Source organism: Balaenoptera acutorostrata, chromosome 21 (assembly GCF_949987535.1).
Source record: "Balaenoptera acutorostrata chromosome 21, mBalAcu1.1, whole genome shotgun sequence".
NCBI classification, from domain to species: domain Eukaryota; kingdom Metazoa; phylum Chordata; class Mammalia; order Artiodactyla; family Balaenopteridae; genus Balaenoptera; species Balaenoptera acutorostrata.
In genome coordinates this window covers 23,500,302-23,526,531 of record NC_080084.1, presented here as the reverse complement: position 1 = coordinate 23,526,531, position 26,230 = coordinate 23,500,302, and the positions used below count along the sequence as shown (strand labels likewise).

The 26,230-nt window shown below is 36.9% G+C and overlaps 1 long non-coding RNA gene across 2 annotated transcripts in view; it reads right to left on the bottom strand.

The window, feature by feature from the left end:
- Positions 1 to 691: 691 nt before the first annotated feature.
- LOC130706177 (uncharacterized) overlaps positions 692 to 26,230 on the bottom strand; it is a 100,921-nt gene continuing 75,382 nt past the window's right edge. The window contains exons 3-4 of one of the 2 annotated variants that reach the window (XR_009006562.1): positions 4,936 to 5,121; positions 692 to 1,004 (exon numbers count right to left, since the gene is read on the bottom strand). This is a non-coding gene — a long non-coding RNA (uncharacterized LOC130706177). Of the gene's footprint in view, positions 1,005 to 4,935; positions 5,122 to 12,825; positions 14,516 to 26,230 lie in introns of those variants that run through there. The other variant, XR_009006564.1, reaches the window with a different exon arrangement.

The window sequence follows — 26,230 nt, the reverse complement described above, 5'->3', positions numbered from 1 at the left end:
TAATTGATCTGGAATAAGTACATTTCTTTTTGCTAGAGACAGTTAAGTATAGAGGCTTTGATCAAGTACCACTTGCCAGTTAGTTATCCACGTATCTGAAATAGATGAAATTTAATAGAGAGGCCATGAAGAAGTCACATTAAGAGGCAGCAAAATAAAGTACTACTGTAAAATCTTGGTAAATTTGTTAAAATAACAACAAATGGAACAATGAATAACTATTTCATTTGAATTTTAAGGCCTATTTTCCCAAGAACCATTAACAATATTACAGGTGTAAAGTGAGAACTGATTAATTTATATGGGAAATATGGCAGAAAACAATTTCTGCTTTCATTCTTCTTTCCCTCAGTAGATTTGCAATGATGAGTGTTTGCATTTCTGTGAAAGGTTGCTTAAACCAATAAACTTGCTCTTGGCAGCCCATGTCAAACAAGAGCACCATTGTATCACTTACTGATTTTACTAGTGTTAGCTGACTTGTAGAAACTAAAACTAATAGATGTTACTAGAATTTATACATACACACACCCACCCAGAGAATTTAAGAATCAACTATTTATCTTCCTACCTATATTTTTCAGGAGAAAGAAGAAAAAAGGATGCACTCATGGGCTAGAAACTATTTTTTTTTTAATTTTAAAAAAAATTTTTTATTTTTATTTATTTATTTATTTTTGGCTGCGTTGGGTCTTCGTTGCTGCGTGCGGGCTTTCTCTAGTTGCAGTGAGCGGGGGCTACTCTTCATTGCGGTGTGCGGGCTTCTCATTGCAGTGGCTTCTCTTGTTGCGGAGCACGGGCTCTAGGCGCGCAGGCTTCAGTAGTGTGGCACGCAGGCTCAGTAGTTGTGGCTCGCGGGCTCTAGAGCGCAGGCTCAGTAGTTGTGGTGCATGGGCTTAGTTGCTCTGCGGCATGTGGGATCTTCCCCGACCAGGGCTCGAACCCGTGTCCCCTGCATTGGCAGGCGATTCTTAACCACTGCGCCACCAGGGAAGCCCTAGAAACTATTTTTTATCAGGAAAAGAAGAGACATCATTTTCAACCTGAATATTTCCAATAAACACTTTGCTGTAAATTATTGAGATGGTTCTACATAATTGCCTTGTCCTATTTTTCAGGACATATAGGAAGCCTTTGCCACAACTTAAATTTTTTTCTTTCAGTTTTATCAAGGTATAATTGACATAGAGCAATGTATAAGTTTAAGGTATACAGCAGAATGACTTGACTTAATATCTTGTGAAATGATTACTACAGTAAGTTTAGTTAGCATCCATTATCTTGTGTAGTACAAAAACAAAACAAAAAGTTTTATTTTCTTTTTATAATGAGAAATTTTAGGATCGACTCTTTTAACAGCTTTCAAATATACCATACAGCAGTGTTAACTATAGCCATAACGTTGTACGTTACATCCCTAGTACTTATTTATCTTATAACTGGAATTTTGTACCTTTTGACTACTTTCATCCAATTCTCCAGCCCCATCTCCACCTCTGGTAACCACAGATATGATCCCTTTTTTGTGAGTTTTGTTGTTGTTTGTTTGTTTTAGATTCACACATAAGTGGGATCATACAGTATTTGTCTTTCCCTGTCTGACTTATTTCACTTAGCATAGTGCTCTCAAGATCCATCCATGTTATCTCAGATGGCAGGATTTCCTTGTTTTTTGTGGGTGAATAATATTGTGGCTGAATATAATTATATATATATGTGTGTGTGTATATGTGTGTATATATATATATACATTTTCTTTATCCATTCATCTGTTGATGTACAATTAGGTTGTTTCCATGTCTTGGCTGTTGTGAATAACGCTGCATTGAACATGAGGGTACACATATCTCTTTGACATAGTGACTTTGTTTCCTTTGGAATTATACGCAGAAGTGGGATTGCTGGATCATGTGGTAGTTCTATTTTTAATTTTTTGAGGAACCTTCATACTGTTTTCTGTAGTAGCTGCACCAATTTACATTTTCATCAACAGTGCACAAGGGTTGCCTTTTCTCCAAAGTCTCCTCAGCATTTGTAATTTCTTGTCTTTTTGATGATAGCCATTTAACAGGCATCAGGTGATATATTGGGTTTTGATCTGTATTTCTCTAATGATACCAGATGTTGAACACCATTTCATGTACCTCTTGGCCATTATATATCTTCTTTGGAAAAATGTCTATTCAGGTCATTTGCCTATTTTTAATTAGATTATTATTACTACTACTATTATTATTTGCTATTGAGATGTATGAGTTCTTTCTATATTTTGGATACTAACCCCTTTGCAGATATATGCTTCGCAAATATTTTCTCCCATTCCATAGGCTGCCTTTTTACTTTGTTGATCATTTCTTTTGCTGTGCATCAGAGCTTTTTAGTTTGATGTAGTCCCATTTGTTCACTTTTACATTATTGCCTTTGCTTTTGGTGTCAGATCTAAAAAAATCATTGCCAAGACCTATGTTTTCTTCTAGGAGTTTTATGGTTTCAGGTCTTACATTTAAGTCTTCAATCAATTTTGAGTTAATTTTTGTGAGTGGTGTCTACAACATTTTAATATTTGTAATAAATCTGAACATATAGCAATATCATCCAAATTTATTAGGGAGGTTAAAATGTAATACTCAAATCTCTAGCATAGGTTAATTTGAATGTATAGTTCTCTTAAGACTTTAAAATTTGTCCTCATAGATCTGACCTCCTAAATGTGGAAAGTAAGCATAAATAAATGTTAACAAACACTTTTCAAATATTATTTGAATAGGTTCCAGAATAGCCACAATGCTCAGAAATCGTCCCGTAACAGCTGGACCTGCTTCAGTTTATTTATGCTCTTACTTTGTAAGATTTTTGGATTTGGACTGAATTATATCAGGGACTAGTTGATATTGACTTAATTGTTGTCTTGCTCACAAACCAAGACCACACTTTTAATGTTGCCAATAGTGTACAGAAGCAGACAACCAAATTTTGGAATGGGTGGTTTCCCTACATTAACTCAAATTGATTTTGTTCTTCCCAATGCTGATAAATATTATTTTGGAATGTAATAATAAAATGGAAATTCTATAAATATGTTTAGTTGAAAATATCCAAAGGATAAACTATAATTCAATGGAATATATAAAGTTAGAGTTCAGAAATCCAGACATTAGGTTCAAAGTTTCTCTGACTATTTGATTACCTTAGTTTTTCTAATATAATTGAGATTCTTCTTGACTATACAGATGAGCTATGGAAAAGCTGTAAAATTAATATAAACATTTGAAATATTTTGTTTTTGCTCACTTTGAAAAGACTTCCAGTTTAATTCTAAATAAATATCAAGTTTGAGAGGCCGATTTAAGGCAGGTGTATCATTACTTTCTCACATGGTTTTTCAAGTCAGTAAAAAGTATGCAAGAATCTGAATGTTCTTTGCAACAGTAGCTTCAATTTTCATCAACCAAGATCCAATCTGTACCAAGGTAAAACTTGCCCCATTAGATCTGTTCAACAAAGCCATTAAACAACTTTTGGTGTTCTTGCTTTTTCACATTTAGGACACTAAACTTTTACAGAGAAAGACTGTTTGAAGCCTTCCTACTTATTTCCATTATTGTACAAGTAGGATTACTAAGGCTCAACCTCTCTTGTAATTCTCAAAGTTCTCAGTGCAAATTACATGGCAATCTAAAATGCCTTTTGCCAGCTTTGTGACCTGATTATTATTTAGAGTCTCTCCAGCAGTGAACTTGAAGATCATGCAAATGTGTTCTTTGGGAAAGTCACTGTGTACCTGAAGAATTTGTTTTGTAGGAAGCCAACTCAGATTTATCACCAGTCATGAAAATTCTTTATCAATGCTTTTCCATAAAGCAGGCCTACTAGTTCCATTTTAGCTCTCACAGAAAGCTGATCAGGAATGCTATTATTAAGCCATAAATGCCTATTTTAAAATATGTTGCCTATGTTACTATACTATATTGTATCATTAATTCATGTAATATTTCCTTTGGTTTTAGTATCTTGTGTTATAATCAAAACTGAAATAACTCTGGAAATGTAAAGTGTATAGCATATATCTAAAGTTGAGAATCAGAATAAACCTACAACTTAATTTGAGTAAATACATACAAATTTAACTAGACAGAAGTGACCATGTATATTCACGACATGCAGTATTCACAATGCTGAACAGCAATAGTATTTGCCAAGATAGTCACAGTTCCTAGAAGAGTGAGATTAGCTGCAACTAAAGACATCCATTAGTCCAATTTTTATTTAAAAAAAGACAAAAACAATTTGTTTGTTTGTTTTTCCCTTCAAAAACAATTCAACAGGGTAGCTTTTTTTAGATTCTAAGATATACTAGTGACCGAATGTCAGTCTGTATTCATAAGGAGTGGAGCCAAGTGAGAACAAGGATAAGCAAATAATTCCAATTAGTGAGATAAACTATCAGCTAGGAATTTATTCAGGGTGTTGCTGGCACACCTTACCCAGCGTTATTTTTCAGGGAAGATGTTGAAGATCAAGAGATATTCAAGTAAGAGCTAACTAGGCATGAGGTCCTGTAAGAGATGGGGTGCTCCGGTCATAAGGAGCTGTAGGTTGAGGATGGCTCAACGTAGACTTACAGTCCAGACTTAATAAGGAGTTTGGCCTTCATGCTGATATTGAGATATATCACTGAAGGAGAGTGAGATGATCCCATTTCAGTTTAGAAAGATCATTGTGGCTCAAGTATAAGGAATGTTTTAGAGAGAATAATGGAATTAGACCAGTTCAGGTAAAAAATGATACTGTCTTACACCATGGTAGTGATGGAGAAGAAAAAAAAATACATAAAGTACATTTATATCTCATCTTATTCTGTTACAACTGTTGTTTTTTATTAGAGTGTACAGATGTTACTTTAAAAATATTCTATGATTCTGAGGAGCCACTTACTTATAGATCCTCTTGTATTATTTGTCACAATATCGTATTTATCTCTGAAGCACACATTCTCTGCTGTCATCTTAAATTCCCAGGTTGTTTGATCCGATAAAACATTTATCTTTATCTTCCAAACGTGACTAAATACTGTCCCCAAAGTCACATGATATTTCATATTTGTGCAAACACGTTTTTGTGCTGAAAGATAAATAAAAATAAAGGCTTAGATATTTGATTTTGCTGATGTTAAAAATGATAAAGCAAAAGGAGAAGTAAACAGAGTTTAAGAAAATGTAAAATGTGTATTGTGAAAACAGATGTATCTGAAAAATGAATTGTTTAAGGGAAATATAGGTATAAGAGGCATGCCTGAGAAATGCAAGAAGAAAGGGGATTAAATAAAAATATAAACTTTTAACTATTGCCTACTCATAACAATACCATGATTTACATCATATTTTATATATGTGTGTATATATATATATATATATATATATATATATATATACATATAGAGAAATGATGAGATTGTTATTCCAGAAAGCAGTATAACCTAGTAGAAGATTTATTCAGTTAGAAAAGGGAAAATGAGGTTCTAATACTGACTTCAGTGCTTCAGGCAAGACATATAACCTCTTTGGGCATCAATTTCCATACCTGTAAAATGATCAAACGTACCTCATGTGTAAGTGTATAAAAATGAAATAATAGTTTTGAAAATGGTTTTGAGAAAAAATGTGCAAGAGATTTTATAGTGACTCATTGTAGGGAGTGACTTTTTTTTAGGAGTCACAGAAATACAGGGGAAACAAAATTCATTCCAACTAAACGAAAAAAAAATTTACTGGAATAGTAGGTTTTTAAGATTACAAAAATAACCAATTTTGTATGAAAACTATATCTGAACCCATGAAACTTCTATAGAATACAGGAATCCATAAAGTTATATATTTTAAAGTTTTGCAGTCAAAGTAACTTCCTTAATATTTCTTATGCGTTTCCCATATACATATGCTTCACACATGCTCCTTATTTTTCAGACAAGGGCAGTGTTTTCATTATATACATTTACATTGTTATTGTAACTATTTTCTAGGTCTGTCAATAAAATTTGGACTCACACATTGATAACACGTTTGTGCAATTAAATTTTAATTCTCACTAGTAATTCTAGCTTTTTTGAATATACAAATCATCTAAATTTATTATATTATTGCTGTAACACCTCATACACATCTTGAGACCATTTAGGCCCCAAAATATTAGATTTAATATTCCAAGAGTCAAATGTAAATAATTCTGAATTACTAGTCCGAATGGAAGACTCAGATAACTTCTGGAGTTTAAATATGCAAATAATCAAAATATATAGATTTCTTACTCTACTCTCCTGCTACTGAATGTTTCTTTAGGTTGCTGTTAGAAGCAGGGTTTACAGTGTTGTGCTTCAGTTCCTGTTTATTCTCCTGTCAAGATGCTCATTAAAAGCAAAACAATGAAAACTCAGTGAGAACTAAGGGTGATAAAGTGCCAGCATAATTTGGAAGCTGGAAAGTGTGCCCTTGAACACATATTAGTTGGCTTAGCGTGTAATGTGTAACATCTCTGTTGGTTTTCTCTCCTCACTGCTGTGTCAAGACACTGATAGAAGTGGGAGCCGGGAGGGCCAGAGACATACCATCACTTGAGTTCAAATCTCCTTCACTTCCACATCTGTTCAGTTATGTAGTTCTATCAATACTGTTAGCAGGATAGACTTAGAGAATGAGATCAGCATCAGCTCTCCACCAGGAATGTAGGTGAATATGATACGAAAACAGAGGTGGCTGTCAGAGTGGACCATGTGTCTTTTCCTAGCTTGACACTTGGTCTCGTAATAACCTTGCAGAATATTGGAGAAATCAAATTTATTGAAGGGATAGGATGGGAAAAGAGAATTACACTATTAGAGAGAAAAGCACTTAAAATTATACATAGGTGCAGCATTCCCAACCTCTGTGCCGTAGATAAGTTAGTCATGGGCTGAGACCTCAGCAGCACAGTGACCAGGCAGGAGCCAGTGGAGCCTGAGACTCCAGGTCATCGTCACAGGCCATGAGTACCTCCTTTTACCCTAGGGTGTCCTGCAAAAACGCTCATTTTCTGAGACTGTCATAACACCAACAAAAGACGTTTTTTTTTTTTTTTTTCCACATCCCCATATTGCTTGTTTAAAAAAAAAAAAAAAAAAACAAGAAAAAACTGGTTACATAAGTTATAGTGCATTCATAGCATACCCTGGAATACAAACAGGGATGAAAACATTATTGAAGCAGCTCTGTATAAGGATATAGAAAGCATGTCAAAATATATCTTTAGAAAGCTAAAATGTACATGCATGCAGCAGTGCCATGTCTGTAAAATTAAGCAAGCACATAAAACACCAAAAGCTAATTTATAATATAAAACAAAACACTCAACTGTACACAGTATATGACTTTTGCCAAAGTTCGTAAATTAATACTTTCCAGAGAGTCTTTCAGAGAATACACTCAGTTCCCATCCTCAATCCCCTGCCTTTGGGAGTGCTTTTTTCTAACTTCTGCCTCAGATTCTCCAGCCTCCATGAGGACAATCTACTCCCTGCAACCAAGGCTAGACTTACTCCCAACAGAAATCCCTCACTTGAGCAGGTTATCACGAGGTCTGGTTTATCATTCTAGAAGAAGGCCCCCTGGTGGTAGATGTGGGGGAAGGCTTCTAATAGGTAATTTTGTGGTTACTTCGTATCCCTCCAAATAATATTTGTGGTGTGGGGAGATGGTTTTGACACACCTGATTTCACAGAAACATGTAAGTTCTAAGAATGACCTAGAAAATGGATTGTCATAGATAGGTTAAACACTGACTTGAGACACTAGATAAGATAAAAATAACAGAAAATAAGACACAGTGGTCTTGGCAAGCAAGCCCTCTGTGATTCAGAAATCAGTAACGTAAACTGCAGTGATCAGCTGGTATTACAGGAATCAATCAGTCTCCTCCAGGATGGGGTCATGCTCCTGATGTAGCATTATATAAGTGAAAAAAGTAATGACTAGGCTTCCTTTGCCATCAATTCCCAGTCCCCTTCAAGGAACAATACTTATATCTCCAAATTACTGCAGTGACGTCACATTAAATACATCTGCTCTCTAGAACTTTCTGATGTGATACTATAAAAAGTAGTTGGGTTGCCCATATAAGAATGAAGAAAGGGCTTCCCTGGTGGCGCAGTGGTTGAGAATCTGCCTGCCAATGCAGGGGACACGGGTTTGAGCCCTGGTCTGGGAAGATCCCACATGCTGCGGAGCAACTAGGCCCGTGAGCCACAATTACTGAGCCTGAGCGTCTGGAGCCTGTGCTCCGCAACAAGAGAGGCCGCGATAGTGAGAGGCCCGCGCACCGCGATGAAGAGTGGCCCCCGCTTGCCACAACTAGAGAAAGCCCTCGCACAGAAACGAAGACCCAACACAGCCATAAATAAATAAATAAAAAAAAAAAAAAAAAAAAAGAATGAAGAAAATAAGTGGCTATAACGAGGATATGACTTATGTCCTAACAGTACATGAAGCAGATGGAGTACAGATCTTAGCCTTTCTGCTTTTCGGTTCTTAGAGGCCAGTCTGGACTGATGCCAGTGCAGGAGAAGTTGTCCTGCACTGAACGTCACCATCCATCTCCTCCCCAAGTGTCATCCTGCCCAAGCTAAACCTCCGCTCATCACTTATATGCTGCCAAGGGAAAGTGAAAATTGGAAACTTGTAAGTGTTCCCCAATAGTAACGTGCCTGAACAATCATATTTCATCCATTCTCAGATCTATTACTTGTTCTCTCTACCGAAAAGAATGTTCTATTATAACTGTTTTGATTATGAACTTGCTTCTACTCAAAAAGTTCTATTATTGGGGCTTCCCTGGTGGTGCAGTGGTTGGGAGTCCGCCTGCCAATGCAGGGGACACGGGTTCGGGCCCTGGTCCGGGAAGATCCCACATGCCACGGAGTAGCTGATCCCGTGTGCCACAACTACTGAGGCCGTGAGCCACAACTACTGAGCCCGTGTGCCACAACTACTGAGGCCCGCATGCCTACAGCCCGTGCTCCACAGCAGGAGAGGCCGCGGCGGTGGGAGGCCTGCGCACCACAATGAAAGAGTGGTCCCCACTCGCCGCAACTGGAGAGAGCCCGCGCGCAGCAAAAAAGACCCAAAGCAGCCAAAAATAAATAAATAAATAAATTTATTTAAAAAAAAAAAGTTCTATTATTATGAGAAAATGCTTGAAAATGGCAGAATTTGTGGTGAAGTATGGAGGCCTTGATAGTGTGCTCTAAGTTTTGTAAAAAATGGTATAACATGTTAAAACTTGTCCTAATAGACACTGCGAGATCACTTAGATACCATTTTAATTTAAGGACTGTGTGTGGCTTTCCCACAGCTCCAGTGCCATTTCTAGTAAAATGAGATTTCCATGAAAGACATTAAAAATCATGTTGCATTTAAATAGTGATATTGTTTCAATCTTTCATCAGGCTGGGTCATTAGCATTTAGAAATTTTGACATTCATATAGAACATTTTGTGTCAAAAATGTCTACATTTGCTTCAATTCCAGAAACGAACTACTTTTCCATGCAAGTAGAGTTTCTCTCAAGCCAGCTAAGGTAATCACACATCTTCCTTTATTCTTTAAGACCACTGTGCCCTGAAATAGCTCCCCTGAAAGTCTGACATAGTTATAGAAAGATCCATAAAATGTCTTATTAAGGAATTTAACCTCACCATCATTAATATGTAAATATGCATTTCCCTTGGGTTTAGAAATTAACCTATTATGCTTTTCCTGATACAGAAGGAGGTAGTCTGGAGAGATCTGAAAGAAATGCAAAGGCACAGTTAATTTATTAACAGAGTTCTCAGGACAGATTGAGGGAGAAAAGCAGCTACAGTTAAGCTTTCATTTGATGCAAGGCTAGCACAAGGACATTTGTGCCTAGAGGTAGAAGTAAGGAAATAGAAAGATCTGTAATAATTTTGCTGCTGATCTAATCTAAATACATGCTTTATTAAAGTGTCCTTCTGAAAAATTCACATTTCCTATAATAATAATTTACATTTATATTATTTTTTATTTTACAAAGCAATTTTACATATATTATGTCACTGAACTCTCACAATATTGTTTGTTAGAACAAGTTTTAGCTGTTTAACAATGAGGAAATGGAGCTTAAGTGACCTGCCGTAGTTACATACATATTAAGTTGAAGAACAGGGTCATGTACCTTATGTCTTATGTTTTACTGAGTTATTTAAGTATTATGCTATTGTCTTAGGAAAAAAACTTGCTTTATGATCCTGTAAAAAACATTTTGGGGCTTCCCTGGTGGCACAGTGGTTGGGAGTCTGCATGCTAATGCAGGGGACACGGGTTCGAGCCCTGGCCTGGGAGGATCCCGCATGCCGTGGAGCAACTGGGCCCGTGAGCCACAACTACTGAGCCTGCGCGTCTGGAGCCTATGCTCCGCAACAAGAGAGGCCACGATAGTGAGAGGCCCGCGCACCGCAATGAAGAGTGGCCCCCGCTTGCCGCAACTAGAGAAAGCCCTCGCACAGAAACGAAGACCCAACACAGCCAAAAATAAATAAATAAATTAAAAAAAAAAGAAAAGATGACTACTATCTTTCTTTTAAAAAAAAAACATTTTGATACTCTTTGATACATAAGATTCATTAGTATGGTCATATACCAGATTTCTTTCAGTGTAGAACAACTAAATTGAGAAGAGTAAGAATAATATAATTTAAATTCCTAAAGGCAACATTTAGTAAATATCTAATAGAAATCAGATATACTATTAAAATCAACATGTACACACACAAGCAGCCTAAATTTTAAGTTACACAAGTAGAGAATTGAAAAGTATATCTTCCACCTGCCTCTTACTGCCAGCCAAAGAATCCCAGCCGATCACATCTCCCTAGAGAAGATATCCCAGCATGATTTCTTTTTGTTTTCCTGTCTTTTATTTTTTTACCACAAATGATTTCATCCTACACATGTCAGTTTCAGCCTTTCTCATATCACGTAACCACACACACACACACACACACAGACAGACACGTACTCTTCATTCCATATCAGCACAGAAAGATCTACCTTACTCATTTTAATGGCTGTGAGAATGTATAATAATTGAGTTGACCAGATGGACATTTAAGTTATTTCCAAATGAATCTTCTTGTACAGACATCATTTAGATGGTGTGTGAGTATGCCCATTGGACAGACTCCTAGAAGAGGAATTATTAGGCCAAAGGAATTACGCATTTTCAATTTTGAGAAATACTGCCAAATTGCCTCTAAAATGGTTGTATAATTCTATATTTCCACTAGCAATGCATGCGAGTGCATGTTTTCCTCACACCCCCATGAATATATTGTGCCATTAATTTTTAAAAACTATACTAATATATTTATAATATGTCATAAAACTGAGGTATAATTTGTATAACTGAGGTTGAGATTTTCCCCACATGCATCTGGTTTTCCCAATTGTTCACTGGACTATTGGTCTTTTCCCAGCTGATTCATATGAATGCTGGACATATTAAGAATATCAATTCCTTAACTGTTAAAAAGAGTTACCATTTTTTCCAAATTCTAATTTATCTTTTGTTTTGCTTGTAGAATTATTTTATATGTTGATTTTTGTATTTTTATATTTTATTTCTTATATATTTTTGAACTTTTTATCATTAAAACAGCCTTCTACAATACTGTAAAACTTCTTCCACAATTTCTTTAAGTTTAATATTTTGTATTTAATATCTGTAATTTATTTTGTTGTAAAGAGTGAGGTATGTATCTCACTTTATTTATTTTTTTCAGGTGGTTATTATTTATTATAATCCACCTTATAAAATCAACCAGTTTATGCCACTTGAAATGCCACCATCATTGTGTAATAAATTCCCATACATTAACAACATTTTACTAATAAAATTACCTCACAGTTCCTCTCTCCCTTTCTATTATCAGTCTAATATTTTGTATTGCTCTTTTAAAGGTATTCCTTACATAAAAATAATTATGTTTATTTAGGTATGCATGTTTATACTTATTTATAGTGTTGATACCACATAAGGCTTTGGAATCAAAATATACTAAATTATTTTGGGATTAAATTCAACAAAATATAATTATGTTCCTCTGCCCACTTCCCCAAAATGTTATTATAGTTTAAAATAAATATGAAACAATATATACCTTATGAATAAAAATAAGAAAATCACTTTTTAAACAGATGATAAACAGGTTTATTATTTTAGATTCAGTTATTATAGGTTAATACTTAATTTCACTTCAAACTTTCTAAGAGCTAAAGCAAGGAAGGAAACATGCTGAATGTGTAAGTATTATTTTATGATGAAGGAATTTTTTTTTCCTAGCAATTAATTCTAAGTAGAATACGGGACCCATACAGGGGATGCCAAATAGTATAAATAGTTAACCAAACCTTTCCAAAAAATAGATGTTCAGGAATATTTCCAAATGGATCATTTTTATGTTTCTCCTATACATAAGTTGAGGAATGAATATTAAAGAATGCATCAACAAACATATTTCTTCAGGCAAGGAGGTAGCATTACTAGCCATGTCACTTACTGATAATAAAAAGATAGTATCCCCTTTAGACTTTGTTTCTGAAAAAAAAAATAATGCGATCATCTGTTAAATATAAAATTGTGATGACATTCAAAGGGTCTATGATGTTTGTTGATGACTTAAAACGTAAAATCATCAAGTGTTCTTCATCAGTCAAAGGGTAATTTTATTTCTACAGAGTGGGCTATAGATCTGCCTCTGGTACTTTCTCAACGATTAAATGAATTTTCTTGCACAAATATTTAATTAGATTACCAGAATATAAAAGAAACAATTTTGTCTAACAAAGTTAGAATTGTGCTGTTGGAAAACTTAGTATCTCCTATTTAAATTTTGAAGGTTATCTGAGAAATTCAACTTTCAATTTTTTTTTCATGGCTGGTATTGAAATATACAGGCATTGGAAAACAGGTCTAATTGTTTTTTAATTAATTAATTTATTTTATTTTTATTTTTTTGGCTGCGTTGGGTCTTTGTTGCTGCGCACGGGCTTTCTCTCATTGCGGTGAGCAGGGGCTACTCTTCGTTGTGGTGCACGGGCTTCTCATTGCAGTGGCTTCTCTTGCTGCAGAGCACGGGCTCTAGGCGCACAGCCTTCAGTAGTTGTGGTACGTGGACTTAGTAGTTGTGGCTCGTGGGCTCTAGAGTACAGGCTGAGTAGTTGTGGCACACGAGCTTAGCTGCTCCGCAGCATGTGGGATCTACCCGGACCAGGGCTCGAACCCATGTCCTCTGCATTGGCAGGCGGATTTTTAACCACTGCACCACCAGGGAAGTCCCAGGTCTAAATGTTTCGAAGACTATTTCTGATTCTAAACAGTAAATTCATGTCTTTGACATAAAGAAGGATACTTTGTTCTCATTTCCAGTACAAGACAGCTTCCAAGTCATCTAATAGCTACCTTAAAGGATCCAACTATAGTTAAGATATAGGAGATGTAGGTTACATTCCTTTGATTACCATGGTTTGGAATTAGAATTTTATTTGTTAAAATATTTCCTTATGCTTATTCTAGCTGCCCAACCAGGAAGTAGACGGTGTTAAAACAGTTGTGGTCTTGCATCTTTACTGAGCTCGTACAGTGTTATGGTAGATGATTTCTATCTGTGGCTTTGTAATTTTGTGACAATAGATTTTTCCTTTAAAAAAAACAACTGTATTATATTCCCCTCTAAGGTAATTCTATCTGTGTAGTTACATCATAGAAAGTACATTTGATGAGATTTGAAGGACTCTTTAAGAATAGACCCCAACATATTCTTGCAGTGCAGATACCTTGGGAGACAAGTTAGTAAAAATGAAATAATTACTTATAGTCCAAAGACTTAATGTGAATTTCTGTATCAAATCAAAGCATATCAGTAATTCTCAACATAGAATAAAAGAGAGGAGAGGGATTTATATATAAAGAAAATAATCAGATTTAGTTATCTAAATGGTCTGCCTTTATCGATTGTGTTCAGCTACTTAAAATGTGTAATTCTATCCCAAAGGTAATTAGTCCCTATAATTTACTTAAACAATGTACTTTTTTTTTTTTTTTAAAGGATTTTCTTATTTATTTATTTATTTATTTATTTTTGGCTGTGTTGGGTCTTCGGTTCGTGCGAGGGCTTTCTCCAGTTGCGGCAAGCGGGGGCCACTCTTCATCGCGGTGCGGGGACCGCTCTTCATCGCGGTGCGCGGGCCTTTCTCTATCGCGGCCCCTCCCGTCGCGGGGCACAGGCTCCAGACGCGCAGGCTCAGCAATTGTGGCTCACGGGCCCAGCTGCTCCGCGGCATGTGGGATCTTCCCAGACCAGGGCTCGAACCCGTGTCCCCTGCATTAGCAGGCAGATTCTCAACCACTGCGCCACCAGGGAAGCCCAACAATGTACTTTTAATCAAGATTTCAGTCTCACTTGATGTTCCTGAAATAATGTGGAAAGTAAAATGGAAAATTAGAACATTTATTCCACATGGAGCAATGTAGGGGACACTAAATAAAAGACTTCAAAGGCCCTTTTATATAACTAATTACTTTGAATGAAACAAATTTCAAATGTGAGAGACATATAAATGGAGATGCAGAAAAATGTTTATTTTTGTTTCTATTGTTTATTATGACAAACAGAGAAGAGATTTTAAACAAAAAGGAATAAAATCAAATACTTTAGAAAAATAGAGAGTACTAAGAAGTAATTGAAAATGGCTTTGCTTATCCATGAGAGTTATTTGGTAGGGCTTTCAATCTGAGGTGAGAAACTAAGAGATTGGCAGGATGAGGCATGGGCGGGTGGGGTGACTGGTGGGGTGACTGGCATCTACAATTCCAGGGCACATTCCAGTGCAGGATTAATACTGAAATGCAATGGAGCTTCACTTTACCAGCACATACTATAGGGTAGTATTGATTTAAAGTTACTTTAACTCAGGTCCATGTCAAGGTGCATAATGACTAGTACAGAAAATCCTTACTGGGTAGTATGTTCTTGGATGAGAACCATGGAGTAGTTTACCTATTTTTTGGCCACAAGGCCTCTCAACTCTGTAAAGGTGTGGCTGGTGGTCACTGCTTGCTTCTAAGCAAGTTCATTGCTTCTACTCAATTTACCAATTAAATCTGATCTTTCTTTGGGATCAAATAAGTGAGCTGTTGGTAATAAATAAAAATACTGACCAAGGGATAAATGGATAGCCAGTGAAGAGAAGAGATTACCTGAAAAAAACAGAAAGAGGGACTTCCCTAGTGGCTCAGTGGTTAAGAATCCGCCTGCCAATGCAGGGGACACGGGTTCTACCCCTAGTCCAGGAAGATCCCACATGCTGCGGAGCAACTAAGCCCCTGCGCCACAACTTCTGAGCCTGTGCTCTAGAATCCACGAGCCACAACTACTGAAGCCTGCGTGCCTGGAGCCTGTGCTCCGCAACAAGAGAAGCCACCGCAATGAGAAGCCCGTGCACCGTAACGAAGAGTAGCCCCCGCTCGCGGCAACTAGAGAAAGCCCGCGTGCAGCAACAAAGACCCAACACAGCCAAAAAATTAATTAATTAATTAATTTAAAAAAACCAGAAAGAAAATACAAAAATAGTGAGTATCTCTAAGAAGTTAATTATACTTCATGAAATAACTACTTCTTAAAATCTGTAACTGTCTGAAATAAGAGTGATGCCTTTTTGTGTGACTTTGGGGTATCTTTTTTATAAATCACAATCTGCTTTATGTGTCCCTAAGAACACATACTTTGGTAATTAAATGTGGCAGTAGGACTATATAAATGGGAAATATTTTCACAGTTAATGATTAGTTTACAAAATTAATGATTATATTTTAATTACTTTTTGAGTGAAGTTTCCGTATTTTATCTTTAAGTGGGATATATATATGTGTGTGTGTGTATCTAACAGTGCTTTTCTATGATGTACAAAAATCATTTGGTATGAAGCGTCTGGTCACTGTCCATATTTTTGTAGCATTAAATCATAGCCAATCACTGAAGCCACTAGCTGGCAGTTACCACGTCACCTTTTAAGTTTAGAGTTCTTCTTCATGTGCTGGAGGGTCTCAGAATAACCACAGTTTTCAGTTGGATCCAGAAGAATTATGGAGGTCCTCACATTAAATAGGTAGATGCCAGAATTTTAAAAATCATATGTGGACAGTCAAGTGCTTTTCTCAGTTTGCTACATAAGTCAGCCACAGGCTAAACAGTCCAATCTTTTTATGTTACAAACATTTTCTAAACTGGACTCTTTTGAGAGTGGAAGAAATCACTGCTAGTAAGTATGCTGGGACACAAACATCATGAGGGCTTATCTCAGGCTAACTAGAACTTGAAACCACCTTACTTACCAGGGAACTGCTAGTTGTCTGCTTCTGTTTTGAGAACTTAAATATTGGCTTTGATATTTATATTGATCTTTAAAGCAGGAAATTTACCACATGACAATTTCTTTGGATGAAATGTAGATTCACCATTTAGAATCATGCCTCATCCTTTCACACCATATGTCCTACCAACGTCCTGCCCGCTTTTTTATGTTGATTGATAGAAAACCCAAAACAACATGTTTTTACTAATATTTTAAATAAGAGACTTGAAACAAGGTAATAGGACCTCCGAAAAGCCAGGCCTTAAAAAGCATAAAATTGCAAGTTGCTTTGTTGTTGGTCTTCATCACTAAAATGATGTTGATGATGACAAGGTTTGCTGTCATTTCGCGGGTGAATGTTATATGTCGAGTGTCGTGCTATGTGCTTTTCATATATTAACTTCATCTTTCCAACAGCACTATGAATCGTCCACATTTGCTTTATTTTACAAAAAAGAAAAGTCAGGTATAGATACGGTTAATTAATTTGCCAGAGCAGCCCAGCTAGTCACCCAGTGGAAGCTTACGCATTCAAATTGGGATACAGTTCCAAACTCCATGCTCTTTTCAGTAAACTACACCACCTTCTTGTAATCTTTTTTTTTTTTTTTTTAAAGGATTTTCTTATTTATTTATTTATTTATTTATTTATTTATTTATTTTTGGCTGTGTTGGGTCTTCGGTTCGTGCGAGGGCTTTCTCCAGTTGCGGCAAGCGGGGGCCACTCTTCATCGCGGTGCGGGGACCGCTCTTCATCGCGGTGCGCGGGCCTTTCTCTATCGCGGCCCCTCCCGTCGCGGGGCACAGGCTCCAGACGCGCAGGCTCAGCAATTGTGGCTCACGGGCCCAGCTGCTCCGCGGCATGTGGGATCTTCCCAGACCAGGGCTCGAACCCGTGTCCCCTGCATTAGCAGGCAGATTCTCAACCACTGCGCCACCAGGGAAGCCCCCTTCTTGTAATCTTTATTAGAAATATTATAATTCCTTCTGACACAGCAGTATGGTCAGCCTTGTTTCCATGGCTGAGCTTTATATTAGGGGATTAGTGAGGACACACATGGGGTCATCGGGAAGCAAAACATGATGGTCATTTGCTGGTGCATGAAAAGGAGAATGTCCACATTACTACCAACATAATAAAGCCCCATGTAGCTAATCCACAGCAAATAATATTGACAGGAGACAATAACTCATGGAAATTGATGTGGGATTGGAAGATAAGAAATTCTTAGTAGTTGCTTTGACAGCCTGAAATTCTCATGGAGTTTTGACATTGAAAATTGTTTTACACTGTTTAATCTTGTTTAAAGCATAAAAGAGGATAGCACTAAAAACTTCTCTTGAGAAGTAGCTGAGTTTTGAAGCTTTGCTACTTAGAATTGGTAACAGTGGAAGATACAGGGTTGGGAAAGTTGAGATTTGTATGTGAGCAGAGTAAAGAGAACTGAGCTTTGGGATAAGCTAAAAGGTGAGACCACAAGAAGGAGCTAGCAAGGTGATGGAGGGCTTGGCCTGACATGCCAACTTCAGCAGGTCCAGCCTGCAGTTTGAAGGGCAACTTCCAAGGACACTACACAGGAAAAAAGATAGCACAACTCAGCGCCTACAGATTTGGTGATGGTTTGGTCACGAGTTCTGAGATTCAGAGGTAAAATCAATACTGTTGCACTTGGCAGTGATGTGTTCTGACACATGACCAACAGCAGAAGAACTTTTAGATAGAAAAGAGGTGAGTCTGGCCCATGGCTATTAATAGCCAAGGAATGGTTGAAAGCAAAAGCATTTTTATAAATCAGTAAGAAAAGACAAATTTTGGTTAAATGTTCTTTGAATGCATATTAAACATGCATTACAGTCTCAAATGGCTACTTGGACCAGGAAAGTAATATATGAATAAAGTGAGCCAAGAAAAGAAAAATAGCAATTGCTGGCATTTATGGTAAACTGATGTCTACTAGTCATGGCTAAAAGAGTGGTCATTATGTCCAGAAGATTCCTGTCGTGTAAGATCTGGATTCCGTGTTGCCAAATAGTATACTTTTTCAAAAGAAGCCAGGTTACTATATGAAATTTCCTGATTTTTAAATGTGAGATTATTCAGTTAAAATTTATTGCAGAGGTAAAAACAGAACACTACGACCCACAATAATCATTGCAATAGAAATACATTTGCTGAATGAATTTGTCTCATAGGCTGCCAGTTTAAGACTTCTGATCAAATTTTTGAAATTATCTTTGGGAGACCGGTTAAGGGAGGATTCAATCTGAAAGGAGCCACGTGGCATTTTGTACGAGAATGTATAGACTTCAAAGTGACTGAGTCCGAGTGTGCACTCAGAATACAGCCCAAGTTGGGCTTCCCTGGTGGCGCAGTGGTTGAGAATCTGCCTGCCAATGCAGGGGACGCGGGTTCGAGCCCTGGCCTGGGAAGATCCCACATGCCGCGGAGCGACTCGGCCCGTGAGCCACAATTACTGAGCCTGCGCGTCTGGAGCCTGTGCTCGGCAACGAGAGGGGCCGCGATAGTGAGAGGCCCGCGCACCGCGATGAAGAGTGGCCCCCGCTTGCCACAACTAGAGAAAGCCCTCGCACAGAAACGAAGACCCAACAAAGCCATACATACATACATACATACATACATACATTAAAAAAAAAGAATGTAAGCAGACAAGAATAGCATTAAAAAAAAAAAAAAAAAAAAAAAGATGTATATTTAAAAAAAAAAAAAAAAAAAAAAGAATACAGCCCAAGGGAGAAAGAAAACCTATTAAGAAAACACATTAAGGTTACTACCCCATAGAAGGAAAAATCACTCATTTGTTATCATGCAGACATATACGCACAGGATTGCTGTCTATAAGACCAAATCAGCCTATAAGACTAAATCAGAAAGAGTAAATAAAAAGAACAGAAACAAAAGTAAGAGAAATATAACAATTTTTCAATTTCTTATCAGACAAGGATTAGAAACCCAGTGATAATGATAAAGCAAAAGATAAAACAACTTCCATATGTATCATATAGCAAATGTGGGTATTAGTCACAGTTTCACATTAAACTGCAGATTTTATAGATGTATTAGCTGCAATAAAATTTGCTTAATCTTAGCACTGGTTGTGATTTATGTTTTGTTTAGGTAAATTCCTGAGCTCTCTGTGCCTGAATTTCTTAAATAATTAATAAAAATAACAGAAATAGTTTAGCTCATGTGCGTGCTTTGAGAAATAGATAAATGTAATATTATGTTTTAAAACCATATTAGGCATTATAAATATTTAATGTCTACTGGTGATTTTATTTTTGGAGAACACAGCAAGTGCCATATGAGAAATATAAGTATAGCTATTGAAGTATAGCTTCTTTTGTGTCAGTGACAAAAGAAGATTAGTCTTTTCTCTGGGAGTTTGGAATTAGCCTTGCTGAAAATATCATTGCATACCAAATTAGACTATAGATTGTATTTCTGTCAGTGAATGTTTCCCTTGGTTGTTGTCTGAGTAAAACAAATTGGATGTAGGTTCAAGGTACATCATTCAGGTGCCTTCTTTCAACAGTAATTAGGGTCTTACTCACTTGAAACCAGATAATTACATTTAATATAATCTTAAAAGAGGCCCCAAGGATTGTTTTCCATTGATGAATGCATAAGAAATGGAACAAACTGACTTTCCTGACCACTGAAGTTAAAGAGAACTAGGAACAGAAAAGAATGATGAATCTAAAATTTAGTCTCATAAGACTGATCGGGATGAAATTGTTAATACCTTGCAATGTTATATGCCACCTACTGATAACTTTGACGTCTTCATCATTCACAACACTTTTGCCTAGGCTACCAAGATCTGTATATTTTCAGTGTGTTTTGAAGGTGACAACAGTTTGAAGACTATGGAAAATAAATACATATATTTGGGAGAGAAAGATAATCCTAAGTTTAGATATATGAGACAGGTCTATATTTCTCACCAATAGCATTTCCTGATTGTCTCTAATTCCTGCCCGGCTTGAAGTTCCTTAATGTAGAGTAATTATTTGCTTAGACAGTGGTGAGGCTCTTGCCTTCAGACATATTTAGCAAGTACCATAACTTTTACTCTCTTAGCATAATGTTAGTTCCATGTGTGGTTAAAAAAAAGTGCATAATGTAGTCTGTTTTTATGAAGATCACAATTTTGTTTACTACAAGGAAAAATTAGAGATAGCTGTACTTGGTAAAAATGTACTAGAAATTACGAAAACTCATATTAGTACTCTGAAACCTCAGAGCAGTATTATATGGTTAGGGTCTAAATCTCGACTCACTCACTTTTCTAAAGATGTCTTTAGTTGGCAAAGCTAGATAGTTGTATTATGTAAAGTCTTCTTGGGCTACTATTTTTGGGTTAAATTGAGAGTGATATTACTGTTGGAAAGAGAAAAGTACTCCCCAGACCCCCAAAACTCAAGTGCCTTTAACCTAAACTAATGCCACATAAAGGAGCTTCATTATACAAAACAGAGTTTAGATGCAGAATCTACTTTTACATGAAAACAGGGCAAATGTACTAGAGTCTTCTTCCGTCACAGCTACTTCAGTGGAATAATGGAAAGATCAGGGGCTTTTTAAATATATATATATATATATATATATATATATATATACTTATTTATTTATTTGGTTGAACCGGGTCTTAGTTGCAGCAGGTGGGCTCCCCCAGTTGCGGCTTGCCGGCTCCCTGGTTGTGGCATGTGGGCACCTTAGTTGTGGCTCACTGGCTTCTCAGTTGCGGCATGTGGGCTCCTTGGATGCGGCTCTTGGGCTCCCCAGCTTTGGCATACGAACTCCCATTTGTGCCATGCATGTGGGATCCAGCTCCCCGACCAGGGATCAAACCCGGACCCCCCACATTGGGACTCAGAGTCCCAACCACTGTGCCACCAGGGAAGTCCCAAGAACAAAGGCCTTTGAATGAGATGAATCTGGACTTGAGTCATGTTTTGTGAATTAGGGCAGGTTTCTTGAGCATACCAAGCTTCCATTTCTTAACTATAAAATGGCTTAATAACCTCACCACAGAGTATTGTGAAGATTAAATAAGAGTGTGCGTGTGAAAGTGCTCAGCAATTAGATCCTCAGTAAATGTGAAGTCTAGACTTCTATTACTCTCATAGTTGTTTCCACAGAGTTTAACAAAAATTATTTTTCATTTCATGTGTTAGCTTTGTCTCTCTATTGATTTAAATAATCATTGAGGAAATAGCCAACAGGTACATAAAAGATGTTCAGTATCATTAATCATCAGGGAAATGCAAATCAAAACCACAATGAGATGTCACCTCACACCTGTTACAATGGCTGTCATTAAAAAGATGAGATAACAAGTGTCATCTAGGATGTGGAGAAAAGGGAACACTTGTGGGAACTGTGTAAGCCACTGTGGAAAACAGTATGGAGGTTCATCAAAAAATTATAAATGGAATTACGATCCAGGAATTCCACTTCTGGGTATATATATATATCCAAAGGAATTGAAATGATATCTCAAGATATCCCAAGTTCATAGCAGCATTATTCATAATAGGCAAGAGTGGAAATAACCTAAGTGTTCATTTATGGACGAAAGTGTCACCAATCAGTGTCCTTGGCCTCCTTAATCAATAGAAATTGATAAGAGGACAGACGAGAAATTCAGGCAAGGCTTTACTGGGACTCCCGCTGCGGCGCAAGGGAGTGACAACAAGTAACAGGTGCTCACTCCCTGAGGGGGTGAGGGTAGGGGTGTGTCCAGGGGTCTGGTCGGAGGGGGGGCTTAGGTGGCCTGCCTACCCCCTTGGTGGTGCTGTGTGCAGGGGGCACGCTCAGTTGCCTGCTTTTGCTCTCGACTCCTCAGAAGGGGCAGTTGGGTTTTTGGTCTTTTTGTATCTTGTTGTTCATAATTTGTCCCAACTGCGCATGCATGCATTTATTTTTAGTCCCTTATAGTTTCTTTGTATTTTGTTGCGCAAGGAGATGTTTGTCCAGGTGTAAGCACTGCAGCAAAGTGTCTCAGGTCCCAGCCTGCCTCAAATGGATACAGAAAATGTGAAATTATATATATAATATGTTATGTATATGTAGTGGAATTATATATACATATATAATGGAATTGTACCCATACATAAAAAGGAAGGAAGCCTCTCCATTTACCACAACCTCTACAGACCTTGAGGGCATTACGCTGAGTGATACTGAAACAGAGCAGGACCCTATGATCCTTACCCACCATGTCCTCAGCCTGCCTTTTGTCTGTAGAAAAACTTTAGCCAAAGCGTAAGTTTAATCAGAGAAGTGAGAAAATGCAGAAACAAAGGAAAACAGTCAAAGGAGACCTAATAATAATAGTTTAGTCATTAAGCAAAGTCAAGGACCTCTAGTTCCTCCTCAAGGGCTGTAGATCATATTCTGAGCCGTATCCTGTGAGCTGTCTTGTAGATACTGAAACCCACACCAGGTGGGAGAAGTTAGCTACATGATGACAGGCTGTAGCCATGACATAAACTGCCACAATTCTGAGAACTGGCCTCAAAGAAATGGGAGCAAACCGACCCTGGAACTGAAGACTAACTGTACTTAAAACAATCAAGATGACACTGATTAGACCACTGCATGACCAGTTTCAAGGTGACTGTCAGAGCTGACTGTGCTGTTTTTGCATGTAGCCCCTCCCTCCATCTATAAAAGCTCTTAGACTCTTGCCCACTGATTGTCAGTGGCGGGGGAGTCAGCCCTTGGACAGGAGTCCACCCGTTGCTGGCTTCCGAAATAAAGCAAACTTTCCTTTCCACCAACCTAATGGTGACTATAGTTAACAATACTGTATTATACATTTGAAAGTTGCTAAGAGAGTAGAACTTAAATGTTCTTCCCATAGAAACAAATGAATGTGTTAACTACCCTCATACACATGTATATGTGTATCAAATAATCACATTGTACACCTTAACCATACACAATCTTATATGTCAATTATATCTCAATAAAGTTGGAAAACATATAATTGAGGATAATGATAATGTCTTACTCTTCTCTTTTTTTTTTTTTAATTTTATTTATTTATGTCTGTGTTGGGTCTTCGTTTCTGCGCGAGGGCTTTCTCCAATTGTGGCAAGTGGGGGCCAATCTTCATCGCGGTGCGCGGGCCTCTCATTATCGCGGCCTCTCTCGTTGAGGAGCACAGGCTCCAGACGCGCAGGCTCAGTAGTTGTGGCTCACGGGCCTAGCCGTTCCGCGGCATGTGGGATCCTCCCGGATAGGGGCACGAACCCGTGTCCCCTGCATTGGCAGGCGGATTCCCAACCGCTGCGCCACCAGGGAAGCCCTACTCTTCTCTTTAATACGAGTATTCAGTCCGTTACAACAGTGTGGTCCGGAAATATTACTTACTAGCTTGAGAAATAGACAAGTTCTCTCATCTGCTGACTGATACTGTTTCATCTATACCTATCTATTTTTCATCTATCCATTTATCTCAGATTTTTTATACCATGATATAAATATGTGTACTTCAGCATTTCTGTATTTATTGTGAAATTTGGTGTTTTATTCCTTAAATACTTGAACAAAATCTCAGAAGTGCTATATATAGTAGAGGCTCATGATTGTAACTCATTAGATAAACAGTTTAGTTTCTTTTCACAATGATTAATTCATTCAAATAAATTATAGAAGAAAACATATATATTTCTTCTGAAAACACAATTAGAATCAAAATTCAAGTTCTAAGCTGATAACATTCTCATTAATAACAATAAAGCCAACAGCATTTATTTAACCACAAAAGCAATTGACTTATCCCAGAAAGACTTTTTATTTGTTGGGTTTAAATATCTCTTCTCATATGCAGCAACTTGTACTTTATTTAATTACTCAGATAAAGAGGCTTTCAATTTCCATTTATAAAAAAAATAGCTGTAAAGACTGTTTAAAGAAAACAAGTAACAACAGTAAAATGTTTTATGGTGAGGATTTCAAAGCGATTTTAACAAAATTCCATCACAGATAAAGTTCAAAGTGATAAATTCATGTTCCTGATGACATAGATTTCTAGAAAGGGAGGTAAATCCAAGGTCTGTATACATAATCATGGAATGATAATGTGCTAAAGAACTCCTGCCCTGTAACCCCAAAGAAACGCAGTATCCTAAATGGCTAAATTCACATACGGTGAAGAGCAGAGGTGAAAAGATACTGATCACAAAACAGTTACCAACACTCTCTTTCACACCCCCCCCCCACCAGAAAAAGGAGTAATCCAGATTTACCAGTCTTGGAATTTTTTTAAAAAGCAAGAGTGTTTTTCCTTTATTTACAACTGCAATTAAAAAAATTTTCTGGAAGGATGAATATGTGTATAAGAATGTTTTATCAAACATATATGATATTTACAGTGAAATGGAAACAAGTAATCGTGATAGAATTTAGAAGTTAAGGATTTTTTTTTTATTGGAGTATAGTTGATTCACAATATTGTGTTAGTTTCAGGTATACAGCAAAGTGATTCAGTTAGACATATATATTTTTTCAGATACTTTTCCATTATAGGTTATTATAAGATATTGAATTCCCTGTACTATACAATAAATCCTTGAATCTATTTTATATATAGTGGTGTGTATCTGTTAATCCCATACATTTCTAAGTTAAAAAATCACCTGGCTTCTGTGATAATTTAACTTCTACTTATTCTCATTTTCTTTTCTGTCTTCTTTGTAGACTACTCAGTGTACACATTGATGTTGCTCAGGTGTGCTACTTCCCTTGACTACTTGCTCATCCCATTCTGTGGATTTAACTATCTCTTTAGCCATATATATGAATAGACAGATGACAGAGAGAGAGAGAGAGAGAGAGAGAGAGAGAGAAAATATCAGAATCCAGAGTCTCTGTAAGTATCATTCACAATGTTGGATATAATCCTGTGTTACTGGATATATAAAGAAACGTTAAAATGTGACTAATACTCAAAACAAAAGGCAAGCAATGCACGACTCTCTATTATACTAAAAACCACTGAAATAAACACGTTAAATGGGTAAATTTTAGTTATGTGAATTATATCTCAATCAGGCTGTTAACAACAGTAGGCAATCAATGGAGTTCAACTCTGAGATGATCTGTATGGAATTAGCAGACAAGATTTTAGAAGCATTTGTAGTTACTAGGCTCTGCTATGTAAAGAAAAATGTATGTGTAATGAATAAACACATAAATCTTTGCAGAAAAACTGTAACGTTAATTTAAGTACCAAATGGAAATTATAGAAAAAATATCTATGGTGATAGACATAGATTTAGATGTACATATCTATGTATGTATATATCTATATCTATATATATACCTATATTATAATTTTCAGCCCGGAGTTTCCACTTGAGATTTAATAGTTACAAGTGTCATTGGCCATCTTCCCTTTGTCCCGTATGCACCTGAACTCAACATATTTAAAATTGAGCTCAACATCTGCTCTAGAACTCCACCTCCTGCCATACCTCTGCAGAAGCCGATCATAACAGATTCCACTCATCCAACCAAACTGGAAACCTGAGATTTTCCTTTGATCTCACATTCCTCTTCTGCACTCACATCTAAACATCACTCAGTGCACACAGATTTTACTTCGTTAGGTTTCCTTACCTATTTCCTTTCTTCTCCATCACTACTAGATCCAGCATGGATAACAGGAAAAAAAATCTCTTTTGTTCTCTACTGTCTTTCGTCTTATTTTCTTTATTTTTTTAAATTAATTTTTATTGGA